Source organism: Mesoplodon bidens (assembly GCF_964165515.1).
Source record: "Mesoplodon bidens genome assembly, chromosome: X".
Classification (NCBI taxonomy): domain Eukaryota; kingdom Metazoa; phylum Chordata; class Mammalia; order Artiodactyla; family Ziphiidae; genus Mesoplodon; species Mesoplodon bidens.
Window position 1 is genome coordinate 38,651,203 of NC_138163.1, and position 19,395 is coordinate 38,670,597.

At 36.7% G+C, this 19,395-nt stretch overlaps 1 long non-coding RNA gene across 2 annotated transcripts in view; it reads left to right on the forward strand.

Annotated features, from left to right (window-relative positions):
• The window catches only part of LOC308609011, a 75,478-nt gene that overhangs the window by 27,543 nt on the left and 28,540 nt on the right, over positions 1-19,395 (forward strand). Inside the window, exon 3 of one of the 2 annotated variants that reach the window (XR_014014260.1) lies at positions 13,351-13,519. The exons of the other annotated variant lie outside the window; for it this stretch is intronic. This is a non-coding gene — a long non-coding RNA (uncharacterized lncRNA). Of the gene's footprint in view, positions 1-13,350; positions 13,520-19,395 lie in introns of those variants that run through there. 2 annotated transcript variants of the gene reach the window in all.

Consider the following 19,395-nt stretch of genomic DNA (forward strand, 5'->3'; position numbering starts at 1 on the left):
ACTTATTATATTTAAATAAAAACACTTGATTTTTATTTATGCTGTCATTTGTTTTACAATTTTAAATTTGTATGCAGTCAGATCTATCATTTTTTCACTTTATAGCTTCTGTGTTTTGTGAGTTGCTTAGAAAGCTTTTCCTATTTCAATATTGTCACATGAGTCTTTTGTATTTTCTTCTATTCCTCTATATTTTCTTTTTTACATTTAGATCTTCAATCCATCTGGAATTTATTTTTGTATATGGTATAAAGTAGAGATTCTGATTTTTTTTCCCAAATGAATAGAAAACTGTACTAACTTCATTTATGGAATAATCATTTTCCTCCCCACTGATTTGAAATGCCACTGTTATCACATACTGAATCCCCAGATGTATATAAATATGCTCCTAGACTGCATTCTTTGTTCCTTTATGTAAATTTTGGTTTCCGGTAGAGCAAGTCCATTTTCATTATTCTTTTTCAAAAATTTCTAGGATATGTTCTTACAGAGGAATTTTAGAATTAACTTTTAACATTTCCAAAAATTTCTTTAGGTTTTTGATTAAAATTGCATTAGATTTATATATTAATTTAAAAAGAATTGTTTTATCTAGAATACTGCATCATCCCACCCAGGAACTTGGTATACTTTTCTGTTTTTAAAGATTTTCTTTTATGTGCATCAGTGAAGTTTTATGATTTTCTTCATATAGGTTTTACACATTTTTTTTCTAAGTATTTCATAGTTTTGCTATTATCATGAATAGGTTTTTAAAATTGCGTTTTTTTGGGGGGGCTGTATTGGGCCTTTGTTACTGTGCGCACACTTTCTCTAGTTGCGGCGAGTGGAGGCAACTCTGTTGTGGTGCGCAGGCTTCTCACTGCAGTGGCTTCTGTTGTTGTGAAGCACAGGCTCTAGGTGTGTGGGCTCAGTAGTTGTGGCTCGTGGGCTCTAGAGTGTAGGCTCAGTAGTTGTGGTGCATGGGCTTAGCTTCTCTGTGGCATGTGGGATCTTCCTGGACCAGTGATCGAACCCGTGTCCCCTGCATTGGCAGGTGGATTCTTAACCATTGCGCCACCAGGGAAGTCCTAAAATTGCATTTTCTAATTAGTTATTTTCATTATATTGAAAGCAATTGAATTTTGTGTATTCATCTTTTATCCTGACTTCTATAACTTTATTGGCTTCTATTTTATACTTTTCCAGTTAGACCGTCATATCATAAGCAAATAATTCCAGTATTTAGCACTCACTTGTTTTTCATTTTATTTTATTTTTTTACTAAGACCGATGTGGGGAAATAGATACCTTTTTCTTGTTACTTAATCCTGATAGCTCCAATGATAGATGAATGCTAAGCCTGTATCTTCTGCAACTTAAATTCAGATTTGGGTTTTCAATGTTGACTGGATGTTTCCTGGAACCTTGAACTCAGCATGTCTAAAATTAAATAAAGTCCTAATTGCCCACACCTGCCCAAACCTGTGCCTAGTATTCATTTCTTTATTTCTGTTATTCAGGTTTAAATGACTCAGTTATTCTAGTCACTCAGGTTCAAAACCTTAATCATCCTTGATTTTTCTCCCTACATCTTTCCTTTCTCTCACTATTTTGTTCAGAAAATTCTCTTGATTTGGTCTCTACCCCTTGTTATAACACACATCTTCTCCTCTCTATTCTTATTGTTACCCCCTTCAATCTAATTTACAGACTGTTATTTAGGGCCTTCAATTTTTAGGTACAGTACAGAGAGATGCAAATGTAAATAACACAAAGTTCCTGCTCTTGAGTTCATGAGGAGTGGATGATGGTTCTTAAATTTAACTAACTACAGTAAAACATAGTAGATGCTACAAGAACTACATATATAATAGCTATGATAGCCCAGAGGAGGAAGTGATTATTTCTGCTTTATGCTGAATCAGAAAGGGTTGACATTTGAGCTGAACCCTGAAGGACAAGTGTAATTTTTTCAGGTGCAAAAGGAGCGGGAGAAGAGGCAATTTTGGTAGAGGAAATAGCATGAATATATGTCTTATATATTATTCAACTAGCATTTATTGAGTGTTGACTACGTGTCAAGCGTTGTACTGGGTGTGGAGCTTTAAGAAGCTCTTAGTCTTGTGGGAGATATGTATACCTAAACAGATAATCACAATAAGAAATTATGTAGAATATAGGTTATTCTTTATTAGAATAGTCAGTTCACTCAATGAAGATTTCCCTTTGGCCAAATACTTGGATATAGAAGCAATATATACACAATGCTAAACAGCCTTAGCCAAATTTGATAAATTTCTCAAAATGTATGTATGACTGGGTTGTACCAGATTTTTTCTTCTTCAGGGCACTGCTTCATTTCTGGATTGGGGCAGGGAGATTGTTTAGCAATCAGATGATAGGACACGGTTCATTTATTTGTTAATTTAACCAGCAAGAATTTATTGAGGGCCTGTTGTGTACCACATATTGTTGGACCTTGGGGATACACAGAGAGATAAGACAGAGTCCTTCCCTAAGAGAGTGCTGCAATCAGAGGGTTCACTGGCACACAGAAATATAATTAAAATACAATGAGTGAAAAACTGTGGTAAACTTTATATTCTGTATTATAGGAGGATGTATGAAAGACGCTTAATCCAGCCTCTGGGGAGAATGTCCCAGGGAAGATTTCCTGGAGGTGATGATACCTGAGCTGCGGTTGGTTTTAATAACTTAGGAGCATGTTGGTGTAGGGTAGGCAAGGATAAAGGCAGAGGAGCTACAGCCAGGGACTAGGTAAAAGCCTGCCTTCTTCTTGAGAAGGCCTGTTAGTAGGGTTACTAGGGTGGGGGTGGAAAACTGGGGGAACTCCAGTAATTGGTTGATGTCCTTAATAACAATTCAGGGGGTTTTCCACTCCAAGATAACTGATACTTTGTCCAGCATCCTGAAGATGTCTCAGCCAAAGAGAACTTGTCCTTTGTGCTTCTAAGTTTTCTAAAATAAACATCTCTGGGTTGGCTCAGGAATGTTATGGTGACAGCTAAGACAGCAGGGAGTCCTCTATCACTAGTGAAACTCTGGGTGGAAAGTTGTGAGGGATCCCAGTGATTGGTCTTAGAAAATGGTCAGGGTGTGTGACAGAGGCAGAGGGCATTATCAGATAATCTACCTCTCCTAAATACATATGGACGGTCCCTTTCTATTTACCACCAACACAAGTTCAGATGAGTATTTGCCTAGGAGGTTAGAACTTTGGTTAGACCTAGGTTCCTCAGAGTTGCTGTAATGTCAGAAAATAAAGTTTATGGTGGTTACTTACAGTTACTACATTGAAGCCACAGTGTTGTGGAAAATCAAGAGCACGATATTTTTCTTCTTTACCAAGATCACCAGGACATTATGACAACTTGTTAATCATTTGGGAAATAAAGAGCCTTACCTCACATCTTGCACCAACATAAATTTCAAATATATTACATACTTAAATGAAAACAATAACACATAAAATATAGAATAAAATGTAGATATGTATTCATATAATCAGTGTGTAGAAGGTCCTTCTAAGCATGAAGGTAAAAACAGAAAACAAAAAAGGAAAAAAAAGGTAGATTTGACTTCATAAAAATTTTAAAAATTCTGAAGAGCAAAAAGTACCATAAATTAAGTGACAAATGGCAAACTTGGGTTAATATTCTTATTATATACCGATCTCTCATGAATCAATAAGAAAAATATTTTAAAAATGTGTAGAATAATGGGCAAAGATCAGGAATGAGAAATTCACAAAAGAACAAATAAACATCAAAAACTGTCAATTTCACTAATACTCAAAAAAATGCAAACTAAAGGATTAGGATAACAAGATTTTGCACAGTTGGCCAAGTTTAGTGCCTACTATTGAAGGATTATGGGAAAGGACATCTCATATACTGCTATTTGGAGTTTAGATGGGTACTATATTTTGTAGGGTAATTTGGTAGCATGTATTAAGGCCTTAAAATGTATGTGACATGGATATTTTTTGAAATACCTCTCAGTGTGTTTCCTTTTTGATAATCTGATAGCTTTCCATCATTAAGTTCCTAGGGAATGGAGAGAGTAAATTCCACCTTGAGAAGGAAGGGACATTTTGTCTCGTCCAGATAGGAAGAAGTAAAATATAGCCCTTTCTGATTCCTAGAGGGGACTGCCTAGGAAGGAGAAGGGGGTGGTCCCAAATAAGTTTGAGAGGTTATTAGAGCAGTAGAGACAGCTCTTTGTGTCCCCAGGTTCAGACTGGAAAATGGTAAATTCCCCTAGAGAAGTATTGTGTCCATTATGATGCTACCCAGATAAGAAGTTTAAAATGGCATGATGGCATAGTAAGTTGGAAAAAGGAAAAAGGCATTCCCTTGTTTCCCATGGCACTAAGATTGGCATAGCTGGGACCTGGAGAAGGCTCTGAAAAGTTACTGGGATATGGGCCAGCTTGCTTCCCAAATGAAACTAGGATGAGATGACACCAAGCAGAGGCTGTGGGTGACCAACCTCTAGAGATGAGTTGTAGGGACAATAGTCATGCCTGTCATACCAATGTCCTATACCAATAACCTCTGATGGGGGTGCCACATGGTAGAACCAAGAAGGTAGACATCATTAGTTTCAAAAGCCAGACTAGGTAAAGATATCAGCACCAACCCCCATGAGCTTCGGAAGGTACCCACAGACAACATGGAATAAAGGACCAGCTGAGACTCAAAGGACAGCCAGCGGCCAAGGTCCCACACTCAATTGCCATGAAGACATCTTGGGAAGGAGAAGGGAGAGAAACCTTGAAAGTCTGGGCATTTAACCAAAGGAGATTATTTGAAATAGAAAAATATTATTTTTTAAACTTGAAGAGTTAAGGATATCTTTAATTGGCAAGTTTATGTCTGTATGCCTCCTGTATCATCCAGAGGGATAGGGGTTTAAAGAAACTTTAGAAAGAAAAAAATTAAAAAAAAAGAAAAAGAAAACAATAAAGAGGCTACACATAGTTGCTTAATATGAACTGTAAAGTGTAAATTTTATGTTTATATCCTTTAATCCAGCCATTACACATCTAGTAGTTTATTCTAAAGAAATAATTGGACAGGTCCAAACATACACACTCATATACACACATATATGTAACCAAATGTTCATCATAGTATTGTTTTAAAAATTGAAGAACTGGAAACAAGCTGAATGTTTAATCACCTGAGGAATGGTTACATTATAATAAATGTACACAATGAGTGTTAACAACTCTTAGTTTAATAACTCTTCAGTCATTACAAAGAATAAGAGAAGTCTGTATGTATTGGAATGGGAAAGACATCTAAGTCATATTGTTAGGAGATAAAATCAGGATGAAAAGTATTATATATAGGATAATCTCATTTATGTAAAAGTATATAGTGATCTATAGTCACATAGAAATATATCCATATTCTATAGGAAAATAAAAAAGACTATATGACTGTACACAGTGTGATCCCATATTTGTTTAAATATGTGTATATCATATAAAACGTATATGTGTGTATTTACTCACACACATGTGTGCACGTGCACACACACACACACACACACAGAAGGAAGTCTCAAAGTATCTGCAGCAAATTGTTAGCAGTGATTATCTATGGATGGTGAGATTAAGTAGAAATTTCACTCTTATTTATACATTTCTCTGTTGCCTGATGTTTTCCCCCAATGAGCTAATATTATTTCTATGATTAGAAAAATTAACATTTATTTCCTTTTGAAAATAAATATGTATATATTTAGTGGCATAAAAATGTTTTTAATATATTAATATTGTAAAAAAGCAGATTACTAAAAACTTGTGACTTAACATTTGTTTTTATAAAAATGAGTACATGTGCATATAAACAGGATATATACCAAAATATTGAGAGTGGTTATCTCTGGATCTTGGGATTAGCAATGATTTTTATGTATTTTTCTTTTTGATTAACATATTTTCTAATTTTCCTCTAATAAATATATTTTGTGAATTTAAGGGGAAAAAAAAGCACAAAGTACCATAAAGTTCTAGGTTCCTTGAAGGAGAGCTAGAGTATCTAGTTGACAGATTTGAGGCAGTTGATGTGTCTTGCAGGGAAAATGTGGTCATGGAGGACTGGCTGCCTGATTGGCTAGGCCCATTGCAGAATGAAAATGCTTTTTTCAAAAGCAAGGAAAAAATTGCTGTTAAAGGTACTAAAATATAAAGCTGTTTTTCTTTATCCCACATACCTACTCCGCTTATGAGCATGATCTATTGTCCCATTGAACTACACTTACAAAACATAAATTCAAAGATAAAATTATTAAGGATTTCAAGATGGCAGTAGTGTAGCATTAAATCAAGCCCCTTCTGAGTGGGGGCCCTGTGTGACCTCACAAGTTGTACTCCCTTGAAGCTGGCCTTGTGATCACAAAGAGATGGGGAGCTGGTTCTGGATGTAATTGGCCAGGGACACCCATGAAACTATGGCTGTGTCTTTTCCTACCAGCTGCAGAACAATTTGGAGTGAAATGCTTTGATGGGATTCAGATCAGGCTTCTCTGGTACAGCCTCTGCTTTGTAAAGCTAATAGTTATCTAAGTGTATATTTGGAATCCATTTCTATCTATCCTGACCTCTACTAAGGACTCATGTTTATTAGGGGTACAGCATTGACCCAACCAATTGTCCCTTTATTTGCAGGCTATGTGGTTTCCTAACAGTGACTATGATTCTGTTTCGGACAAAGGGACCTGTCCCACCAATGTTTACTGAGAGCTTTAGCCAACTCTATCATCAACTTTTTCCTCCTCACTTTGGAGGTAGTTCCTAAGCTTTGACTTCAGCCTCATACATAAGTCTGTTCTGAGTCTTGCTACCTTCTAACTCAGCACTCCTTACCCCAGTTCTAGAGCATTCCATGCCAGTTCCTGACAAGCAGGACTGGAAATTCCCCAGGTCCAAGCAGCTAGTGGCTTCCCTGGTCTTCAGTTCTGGCTCAATCAGATGAATGCAGGCTGAGTAGGGATGGGAGACAGAAATGACAGGGTCCTGAGTTGAGGATCCCTAGGGTGAGGATTCTATACAAAGAAGTGGGATGGGGGCAATAGACAGGTGAAGAATCAGAACATAGTTATTAGAACATAGTTTGGGGAAAGGGAAAGGTGGTTGAAAAAGAGGTGTTTGAAGAGGAGAAACATGGCCAGTTTTAATCTTCAGGATATATTAGAAAATAAATGCCAAGCAAGGGTTAAAAACTGTGGTATATTTAAAGTGTATACATTTAACAAAATGCTTTTTCTTAACATGGACAATATTGTGCAATATTATTGTTCAGAATAATTGCTGGGTTTGTACAAAATAAGGATTTGTAGTATATTAGGTAGGCAGGTATTGGAAATGAGACACAAGTTTAAAGTTATATGATGTAAGTCTTTTTAAAATTTTTAATTGTGGTAAAATATACATAACAAAAATTTACCACCTTAACCAGTGTTGTGTACAGTTCAGCCTTGTTAAGTACATTCACATTGTGCAACCAATCTCCAGAACTCTTTTTGTCTTGCAAAACTGAAACTCTATACCCATTAAAAGACAACTCCCCATTTCCCCCTCCCTACAAGCCCCTGGTTAACCACTGTCCTACTTTCTGTTTCAGTGAATTTGACTACTTTAGATACCTCATATAAGTGGAGTTGTAGAGTATTTGTCTTTTGTAACTGGCTAATTTTATTTATCATAATGTCCTTAAGGTTCTTCCATGTTGTAGCATGTGCCACAATTTCCTCCCTTTTTTTTAAAGGCTGAATAATACGCCATTGTATGTATATATCACATTTTGTTTATTCATTTGTCCATCGATGGACATTTGGGTTGCTTCCATCTGCTGCTATGAATGTGGGTGTGAAAATATCTCTTTGAGACCCTGCTTTCAATTCTTTTGGATATATATCCAAAGTGAGATTGCTAGATCATTTGGTAGTTCTAGTTTTAAATTTTTGAGGAACTTCCATATTGTTCTCCATAGCGGTTGCACCATTTTACAATACCATAAACATTGTACTATGGTTCCAATTTCTCCACATCCTCACCAACACCTCTGTTTTTTTTTTATAGTAGCCATCCTAATGGATGTGAGGTGACATTCGTTCCATTTTGCTGCTGAGTATTATTCCATAGTATGAATGTAACACAGTTTAACTATCCACCTATTGAAGGACGTCTGGGTTATTTCCAGTTTTTTACTATTATGAATAAAACTGCTATAAACATTCTTGTATAGGTTTTTGTGTGAGCATAAGTTTTCATTTCTCTGGGATAGATGCCCAGGAGTGCAACTGCTGAGTCATATAATGGTTGCATTTTTAGTTTTTTAAGAAATTACCAAAGTGTTTTACAGAGTGGCTATACCATTTTACATCCCCACCAGCAATGTCCGAATGATAGTTTCTTTACATCCTTGCTGGTATTTGGGTGTTGTCATTATTTTTTTATTTTTGCCTTTCTGATAGCAGTAATATTTCACCATATTGATTTCCATCTCCCTAGTGGCTAATGAGTTTAAACACATTTTCATGTACTTCTTTGGCATAGGTATATCCTCTATGGTGAAATGTCTCTTCAATGTCTTTTGCCCATTTTTCTAACGGATTTTGTGTGTGTGTGTGTGTGTTTTCAGAGTTGTTTTTTTTTTTAAATACATTCTGAATATTGGTCCTTTGGCATATTTGTGGTTTGCAAATATTTTCTCCCATTCTGCAGCTTGTCTTTTCATGTTCTTAATTGTATCTTTCACAGAGCAAAATTTTTTTGTTTTAGTGAAGCCCAACTTATCAATTTTTCCTTTTATGAATCCTGCTTTTAGTGTCAAATCTCTTTGCCTACTCCAGATCGCAAAGATTTTCTCCTATGTGTTTTTTCTAAAAGTTTTATAGTTTTACATTTAAATCCCTGATCCATTTTGAGTTAATATTTGTATAAATCATGAGACTTAGATTGAGTTTCATTTTTGCTGATGGATGACCAATTGCTCCAGTGTCATTTGTTGAAAAGGCTGTCTTTCTTTTATTGGATTGCTTTTGTACCTTTGTCAAAAATCAGTTGGGCGTATTTGAGTGAGTCTAATTCTGGGTTCTCTACTTTATTTCATTGATCTATGTGTCTGTCCCTCCACCAATATCACACAGTCCTGATTACTGTAGCTTTATAATAAGTTTTGAAATCACGTAGACTGATTCTTCCTACTTTATTCTTGTTCAGAATTGTTTTAGCTATTCTAGTTACTTTGTTTTTCTATATAATTTATGGAATAATCTTGTTTATATCTATAAAAAATCCTTCTTCTTAGATTTTGATAGGAATTGCATTAAATCTGTATATCAATTTGGAAGAGAATTGAGTTCTTTACTATGTTGAGTCTTCCAATCCATGAAGTTTTGTTTAGATCTTTGATTTATTTTATCAGCATTTTGTAATTTTCAGCATGCAAGTCCTGTACGTGTTTTGTTAGAATTATACCTAATCATTTAATTATTTTTTGAGCGATTGTAAATTGTATTGTATTTGAATTTCGGTGTCCATGTGTTCATTACTATTATATAGAAATTCAGTAGATTTCTATGTATTTATCTTGTATACTGAAACTTTGCTGAGCTCATTTATTTGTCCTAAGAGTTCTTTGGTAGATTCCTTGGGATTTCTATGTAGACAGTCGTGTCTACAAATAGGGACAGTTTTATTTCCTCCTTTCCTATCTGTATGCCTTTTATTTCCATTTTTGCCTTATTTCACTGGCTAGAATTTCCAGCACCATGACGAATAAGAGTGGTTAAGAGCAGATATCCTTGCCTTGTTCCTGATCTTAGGAGGAAAACATCTAGTTTCTCACCATTAAGTATGATATCAGCCATAGGGTTTTTGTAGATTTCTTTATCAAGTTGAGGAAGTCCCCCTATATTCTTATTTTTTCTGAGATTTTTTTTCATGAATGGGTGTTGGATTTTGTCAAATTCTTTTTCTGCATCTGTTGATATGACCATGTGATTTTTCTTCTTTAACTTGTTTGTACGGAGGATTACATTGCTTGATTTTCAAATACTGAGTCAGCATTGCATCCCTGGAATAAATTCTGCTTGTTCACACTGTATAATTCTTTCTGTATATTATTGAATTCTATAATTCTTTCTGTATATTATTGAATTCTATATTCTTTCTGTATATTATTGAATTCTATTTGCTAACATTTTTTAGAATTTTTACATCTATAGTAATAAGAATATTGGCCTATAGTTTTCTCTTTTTGTACTATATATAGTTTTTGTATTAGGGCAATATGATTTGGGCAATGCCCCTTTCTCTTTTTTCTGGAAGAGATTCTGTAGAATTGGTGTTAATTCTTCCTTAAGTGTTTGGTAGAATAGTCTAGTGAAACCATCTGGACCTGGAGATTTCTTTTTTTGTTAATTGAAGTCTTCTAATTGCCAATGAAATTTCCTTATAGTAATAGGGTTATTCAAATGATCTACTTCATATTGGAAGAACGGTGTTAATTTTTGTTTTTCAAGGAATTGGTTCATTTCACCTAAATTAACAAATTTGTGTGTAGACTGGTTCATAATATTTCCTTGTTATCCATTTGATGTCTGTAGGGTATGTAATATAATATGTGTCTTCTCTTTTTTTGTCAGTCTTACTAGAGGTTTGCCAATTATTTTGATCTTTCTAAAAAACCAGCTCTTTGTTTCATTGATTTTTTTCTATTGTTTTCCTGTTTTCATTTCATTGCTTTCTGCTCTTATCTTTATTATTTCTTTCCTTCTACTTGCTTTGGATTTATTTTGTCCTTCTTTTGCTAGGTCCTTGAGGTGGGAACTTGGGTTACTGATTTCAGACTTTTCATTTTCTATTATTATGTGCAATTAGTGCTACAAATTTCCCTCTCAGCACTGCTTTAGCTGTGTCCCACAGATTTTGATATGTTGTGTTTTCATTTTCATTCATTTCAACATATATATATATATATGTATATATATATATTTACAACAATCCTTTATTTTTAAAAAATATTTATTTATTTATTTGGCTGCGCTGGGTCTTAGTCATGGCATGCGTGATCTTTGATCTTCACTGCGGCATGCAGGATCTTTATTTGCGGCATGTGGGATCTAGTTCCCTGACCAGAGATCGAACCCAGGCCCCCTGCACTGAGAGCATGGAGTCTTAACCACTGGAACACAAGGGAAGTCCCTCAACATCAATATATTTTTAAATTTCCCTTGAAACTTCCCCTCTGATCCATGAACTGTTTAGAAGTATGTTGCTTAGTTTCCAAGTGTTTGGAGATCTTCTTGTTATTGTTCTGTTACTTATTTCTAGTTTGATTCCACTGCAGTTGGATGACATACTCTGTGATTTCAGTTCTTTTAAATTTGTGAAGGTTTGTTTCATGGCCTGGGATAGAGCCTATCTTGATATATGTTCCATGGGTATATGAAGAAATTGTGCATCCTGCTGTTGGGTGGAATGTTCTATGGATGTTGATTAGATCCGATTGGTTGACGGTGTTGTTGAGTTCTTCTATATCCTTGCTGATTTACTGTCTAGTTGTTCTATCAATCACTGAGAGAGGGGTGTTGAAATTTCCAACTATAATTGTAGATTTGTCTATTTCTGCTTTTAGTTTAATAAGTTTTTGCTTCACATGTTTTGTAGCTCTATTGTTTGGTGCATCCACATTTAGGAATGCTGTATCTTGATGGATTGGCCCTTTTATCATTATATAATATCCTCTGTTTCAGTTAAATCTTTTGGATCTATTTTATATTTCACTCTGTCTATATATGTATTATTATTATTTATTTATATATTGGTATATATTTAATTTAATATATAATATGTAAATAATAAAATTGTCTATTATATATAATGTGTATATTGCTAATGTATATTAGCATACATATTTTCTTTATATATATTCTGATATTAATATAGCCACTCTTTCTTTCTTTTGATTAATGTTTTTGTACGATACAACTTTTTCCATCCTTCTACTTTCAACCTAATTATATTATTATAGCTAACATGAGTTTCTTGTAAATAGCATATAGTTGGGTCATGTTTCTTAACTCACTCTGCCAGTTTCCCTGTTTTTTTAAATTGAGATATAATTGACATCCAGCACTGTATAAATTTAAGGTGTACAGTATAATGATCTGACTTACATACATCATGAAATGATTACCAAAATAAGTTTAGTGAACATCCATTGTTTCATATAGATACAAAATAAAAGAGAAAAAAATTTTTTTCCTTGTGATGAGAACTCTTGGAATTTACTCTCTTAACAACTTACATATATAACACACAGCAGTGCTAATTATATTTATCATGTTATATGTTGCATCCCTAGTACTTATATATCATGTAACTGGAAGTTTGTACCCCTTGACCACCTTCATCCAGTTCTCCTTCCCTCAACCTCCTGCCTCTGGTAACCACAAATTTGATCTCTTTTTCTATGAGTTTGTTGTTTGTTTGTTTTTAAAGTATAGTTAACTTGCAACACAATGTTATTTCCTGGTGCGCAACATAGTGACTTGATATTTCTGTATATTACAAAATAATCACCGTGATAAGTTTAGTTACAATCTGTCACCATACAAAGGTCTCTGTTTTTTAATTGGTATATTTATACCATTTAACTTTAATGTAATTATTGCTATTTTGGAATTAATTCTGCAATTTTAGTTTTTGTTTTCTTTCTCTCTTTTTTATTTCTTCTGATTTCTTATTTCCTGCCTTCTTGTGGGTTACTTGAACATTTTTAGAATTCCATCTTAATTTATGTATGGCTATTTTGAGTGTATCTCTTTGTGTAGCTTTTTTAGTCATTGTTCTAGGTATTATATTATATACATATAACTTATTACAGACTGTTGGTGTCTTCATTTTACCAGTTCAAGTGAAGTATACAGACTTTATCTCCCTTTATGTCCTTTTACACTTCCCCATTTACACTATATTTGTCTTAGGTATTTACATATATTTAAAACTACATCACACAGGGTAATAATTTTGCTTCCACCATCCAACATAATTTAGAAGGCTCCAAAGGAGAAGTAAATTCTATTTATCCATAGTTTTCCTTACCATATTCTTTCTGATGTTCCAAGATTTCTTTAAAAAAAATCATTTCCTATTCATTTAGAGAACTTCCTTAAGCCATTCTTTAGGGAAGGGCAGCTGGGGACAAATTCTCTTAGTGTCTGTCCTTCATCTGAGAATGCCTTGATTTCCCCTTCATTCCTGGAGGATATTTTTGTTGGATATAGGATTCAGGTTGACAGTTGTTGTTTTTTTTTTTCTTTCAGCCTATGAAATATATCATGCAATTTCCTTCGGCCTGCATGGCTTCAGATGAGAAATCTACTGTCATTCAAATTGTGTTTCCTTATAGGTAAGGTCTTGTTTCACTTGCTGCTTTTAAGAACTTTGTGTTTGTTGTTAGTTTTCAGAAGTTTGACTATGATGTGTCCTGGTGTGAAATTCTTTAGAGTTTATTCTGTTTGGAGTTCACTTCTTGAATCTGTAGGTTTATATCTTTTGCCAAATTTGAGAAGTTTTCAGCCATTATTTCTTCAAGTACTTCAAGGACATGCTTTGTCCTCTTTTTCCTCTCCTGGGATTCTCATGACATGAATGTTATAGCTTTTGTTATAGTCCTAGGAAGCTCTGTTAATTTTTTTTCCATTTATGTTCAATTTGGGTAATTTTCATTGTTCTATCTTCGAGTTCACTGATATTTTTTCCTCTGTCTCCTTCATTCTGCTGTATAGCGCATTCATCGAATTTTTAATCTTAATTATTGTATTTTTCAGTTCCAAATATTCCATTTGGTTCTTTTTTTTTTAATTTATTTTGGCTGAGTTGGGTCTTCGTTGCTGCGTGCGGGCTTTCTCTAGTTGTGGTGAGCAGGAGCTACTCTTTGTTGCAGTGCGCGGGCTTCTCATTGCAGTGGCTTCTCTTGTGGCAGAGCATGGGCTCTAGGCACATGGGCTTCAGTAGCTGTGGCACATGGGCTCAGTGGTTGTGGCACATGGGCCCTAGAGCACAGACTCAGTAGTTGTGGTGCACGGGCTTAGTTGCTCTGCAGCATGTGGGATCTTCCCGGACCAGGGCTCAAACCCGTGTCCCATGCATTGGCAGGCGGATTCTCAACCACTGCGCCACCAGGTAAGCCCTTCCATTTTGTTCTTTTTTATTCTTCTATTTCTTTGCTAAGGTTTTCTTTTTTTTTTCATTTGTTTCAAGTCTGTTTATATTTGCTTGTAGAATCATTTTTATAATAGCTGCTTTAAACTTTTTGTTACATAAATCTAATATCTCTGTCATCTTGTTATTGGCATCTATTGATTCTGTTTTTAATTCAGCTTGATAGCTTTCTGGTTCTTGGTATGTGGAGAGATTATTTATTTATTTATTTATTTATTTATTTATTTATTTATTTATTTATTTATTGAAACCTAGACATTGTTGGTATTATGTTATAAGACACCGTATCTTATTTAAACTTCCTCTTTTAAGTGGCTTTCTCTGACACCACTCCGGCAAGGGAAGAGGGGCACTGCTTTGTTACTGCCAGGTGGGTTGTAGGAGTCCAGGTTCCCCACTTGGCCTCTGTTGACAATCATGGGAGGGGAGTTTGCTCCTTGCTAGTGCTAGGTGGGTGTGGGAATTCTGGCTGCCCACTAGGTCTCTACTCATACCTCATTAGCTGCTCACCACATGGTCTCCAATGACACCGTGGTAGGGGTAATGAGTGGCTTCATTACCGCTGGGCAGTGGTGAAAGTCCTGTCCCTCTGCCAAGCCTCTTGACACTACCCCAGCAAGGAGGAGGAGACATGCTTTGTTATTGCCAGGCTCCCCCTATGGTCTCTACTTATACCTTTTGGGGGCTTTCTCTCATTATCACCTACCAGAAATGAAAGTCCTGCCATACTACTCAGCCTTCTCTGGTACCACCCTGGAGAGAGTATTGTGAAACTTTGTTACAGCCTGGCAAGAGGATAGAAGTCTAGGTTTGCCACTTGCCCTTTGCCAACGGGGGTGGTGATAGGGCCAGTTTTTTCTATGATGTTTGGCTGCTGCAGAGTAGTTATTGTTTAAAAGTTTTTCTGTCTTACTAGCCTGCTCCTTTCCTGGTCCTTTAGATAGAGAGAGCAATCTTTTCTTAGGGCTTTTTGTGTTTGCACCCATTGTAGTTTTGGGGATGCTAATTTATTCAGATTTAAGCATTTTTTTCTTTTACTGTTACTCTTGAATTTTTAACATGCATCTTGACTAAACAAAATATCTTTACTAATAAAATGAACATTTCTACCCTCTTCCAAATTGAAACAAGAACTTTAGAATGCTTTAACTCCTCTGAAACCCCATACCCCCGCAGTTGTACTTGTCCAGTATTATACCTCCACCTTATCCAAATTATATATTGTTATTATTGTTTCATACAGCCATTGCTTGTTTGGCTTTGACCACATATTTTCTAACTTCCTAACAAGTAATTTCTTCTTTAATATCAGCCCTTTCTTTTGGGTTCAGTTTTCTTCTTTCTTAAGTTTATTCATTAGAAATTTCCTTTAGTGAAGGTCTTTTGGTAAAACTTGTAATTTTCATTTGTCTGAAAATGTTTTTATTTTGCTCTTTTAAAAAAATATTTATTTGTTTATTTGGTTGCACTGGGTGGTAGTTGCGGCAGGCAGGCTCCCCAGTTGCGACATGTGAACTCCCAGTTGCAGCATGCATGCGGGATCCAGCTCCCCCACCAGGGAATGAACCTGGGCCCCCTGCATCAGGAGCATGGATCCCTAACCACTGCGCCACCAGGGAAGTCCCTGCTCTTATTTTTGATAGATAGTTTTGCTGGTTACACAATTCCAAGTTGACAACGATTTTCTCTCAACACTCTGAAGATATTATTTATTTTCTTCTGGCTTTTATTGTTGCTTTTGAGATGCCTGCTGTCAGTTTGTTATTCTTTTATAATAATCTATCTTTTCTCTCTGGCCACTTTAAGATTTTTTTTTTTTTTTTTTGCTGTACGCGGGCCTCTCACCATTGTGGCCCCTCCCGTTGCGGAGCACAGGCTCCAGACGCACAGGCCCAGCGGCCACAGCCCACGGGCCCAGCCGCTCTGCAGCATGTGGGATCCTCCCGGACCGGGGCACGAACCCGTGTCCCCTGCATCGGCAGGCGGACTCCCAACCACTTGCGCCACCGGGGAAGCCCCTAAGATTTTTTTTGTTTTTGATACTTGACAGCAATATGTTTACATTTATGTGAGATAATAGAAAATATATATTGGTCTCTGTTCTGGTTCCTGTCACAGAACTCCTAAAACCCTTGCAATTTTCTAAGTGATAAAAACACTAGGAGCACCTCTTCCTCTGTCTATCTTCGACCCCATCCCTGACACAGGGCTTATAAAACCCTTGTAAATTCCTGAATGATAAGAGCAATGAAGAACGTCTTTTGTTCTACTGAGGTGATTCTGGGTGGGCTCTTGGATGGCTCCTGGATGGGGGCTGGTCACCAGAAAGACCAAGCCATGATTAAAATCTTGGGATTTTCAGCTCCCCCCACATTCTCCAGAGAGGGGAGAGGGCCTGGAAATGGAGTTAATCATGGATCATGCCCATAGTATTTACGGAAGCCTTCATAAAATCCCAATAGTAGGGGGTTCGGGGAACTTCCAGGTTGGTGAACACATCCATACCGGGAGGATGACACATTCCAATTCCACAGGGACAGAAACTCCTGCACTTGGGACCCTCCCAGACCTTGCCCTATGTATCTCTTTATCTGGCTGTTCATCTGTAGCCTTTATATTCTTTAATAAACTGGTAAATGTAAGTCAGTGTTTCCCTAAGTTCTGTGAATTGTTATAGCAAATTAATCAAGCCTGAGGAGGGGGGTCATGGGAACCTCTGATTTTAGCTAAATTGGACGGAAGTTGTGGGTAACATGGAGACTTACTACTTATAATTGGCATCTGAAGTGTGGTGGGAGCAGTCTTGTGGGACTGAGCCCTTAACCTATGGGACCTGACACTATCTCCAGGTAGATAGTGTTAGATTCAAATTAAATTATAGGACACCCAGCTGGTTTTACAGAGAATTGCTTAGTGTGGGGGAAAACCTCCACATATTTGGTAACTGGAGGTGTCAGAAGTGAAGTGTTCTTTGTGAGTAAGGTGTCTGTGTAAAGGAAAGGAGAAGCAGGAGGGAAGAACTGCGTTTTTTCCCACATGGGAGGTAGACTGAACTGAGGTTTTTATCCCTACATAGGAAGGAAAAATCTTGAATTTTTCCTTTACAATTTGGAATTTCTTTATTTTATTTTATTTTATTTTATTTTATTTATTTTGGCTGCATTGGGTCTTCGTTGCTGCGTGTGGGCTTCCTCTAGTTGTGGTGAGTGGGGGCTACTCTTTGTTGCGGCGCGCGGGCTTCTCATTGCAGTGGCTTCTCTTGTTGCGGACCACGGGCTCTAGGTGCGCAGGCTTCAGTGGTTGTGGCTCACAGGCTTAGTTGCTCCGTGGCATGTGGGATCTTCCCGGACCAGGGCTCGAACCCGTGTCCCCTGCATTGGCAGGTGGATTCTTTTTTTTTTTTTTTTTTTGCGGTACGCGAGCCTCTCACTGTTGTGGCCTCTCCCGTTGCGGAGCACAGGCTCTGGACGCGCAGGCTCAGCGGCCATGGCTTACGGGCCCAGCCGCTCTGCGGCATGTGGGATCTTCCCGGACCAGGGCACGAACCCGTGTCCCCTGCATCGGCAGGCAGACTCTCAACCACTGCGCCACCAGGGAAGCCCGGCAGGTGGATTTCTTAACCACTGTGCTACCAAGGAAGCCCTGGAATTTCTTTTTTTTTTTTAATTCTGTTTATGGTTTATGGTTTCAGAATTTGAGGATTATTAACTTTCATAAATTATGAAAATTTGTCTGCTAATATCTCTTTGAATGTTGGTTACCTACGAGTGCAAACACACCCAGGGCTGTTGAAGCATTAACATCTGATTACTGTTCTGCTATCAACTTCTTTGTTTTTGACCTCTGGAGATTTACTCTTTTCTCTTGCAGGATGTTTTGTTACGCATCAAAAAGATTAAAGATAAACCTACAGAATTTCTAGTTATTTTGTAGCAGGAGATTTTTAAAAGAGAGCTAGTTCTCCATATTCCTGGAAATGGAAGTTCACAAAGATCTTTCTATCCCTTTATTTGTCTCTAAAACTATATGTCTGACTTTATTGTAGGTAACATTTAAGAGTTAAACTTAAGGTAACGTTGAGAGTTACAGTTGAAGGCTACTGAGAATATTGAGCTGGAGGCCACTGGCATGCATGGTTCCGTGGAGCTGAGCTGTAGGGTTGAGGGCTTGAGAGAGGTGGTAAGGAGTAAGGTGAGCAGAGTTTGCCTTCTCTTAAGTTTTTTGATTTCCGTTGTTTTTTTTCTGACCTTTGCTAGCTGCATAAGTATTGGGCACATTTTTAAAAGGTCTTTTAGCCTCAATTTCATCATCTTCCATTGAGAATAATAGGTCCAATTTTATAGGCCTGTTGTAGAATTGAGTGAAATGCCACGTGTAAAATGTTTGGTTCAGTGCGTGGCACAAAAAAGGTGTTCAACTCCCTTTCTCTTCAGTAGCATCACTTTGTTTTTCCCATCTCCATTTGCCAACCAGCACTTAGGCAAAATGGGACTAGGACTGGGTGGAAGAGGAGATACTAGGTAGTGTTTGTCAAAGTAGCAGTGGAGGAAGGATAACCAGAAGAGGAAAGCCCTAGTGATATGGGAAAGAAAATGGAAATGTTGACTTCCACCCCAATGGGGCAGCCATTCTTACATAATTTGGGGACAGAATCAAAGAGCACCTCCCTCTGCATCACCTGCAGTAGATTTGTCATTCTTCTGTTTATAAACAATACTTCAATCTCATGCAATTGTAGCTTATCCATGATTCTTAGAAAACAGGCGTCAAAGGGAAAAAAGGAGAAGATGGGAAAGAAGAGAGTATAGACTTAAATCACAACTAAGAGAAAATAGGATATAATTCCTATTACTTAGAATAAACGGAGTGTAGATTTTGATGACATAAAAGTGCTTTCTGGAATTTCATTAATTGGAAAAATATGTTTTCAAAGGAATAACTTGTCATCTGCAAATGACTGGCTTTTAGTTTAGATCAAAAGGCAGTAACCTAAGTAACAGGCAAAATAAATGAAAACAAAATATACATCTATTTAACATGGTATGTGCTGTAGTTTTAAGGTATAATACTAAGGATTCAAAGCAGAGTTTCAATCTCAATTCTTAATTTATGAGTTTTTGGGTGATAGATTTTATGGTAATTTA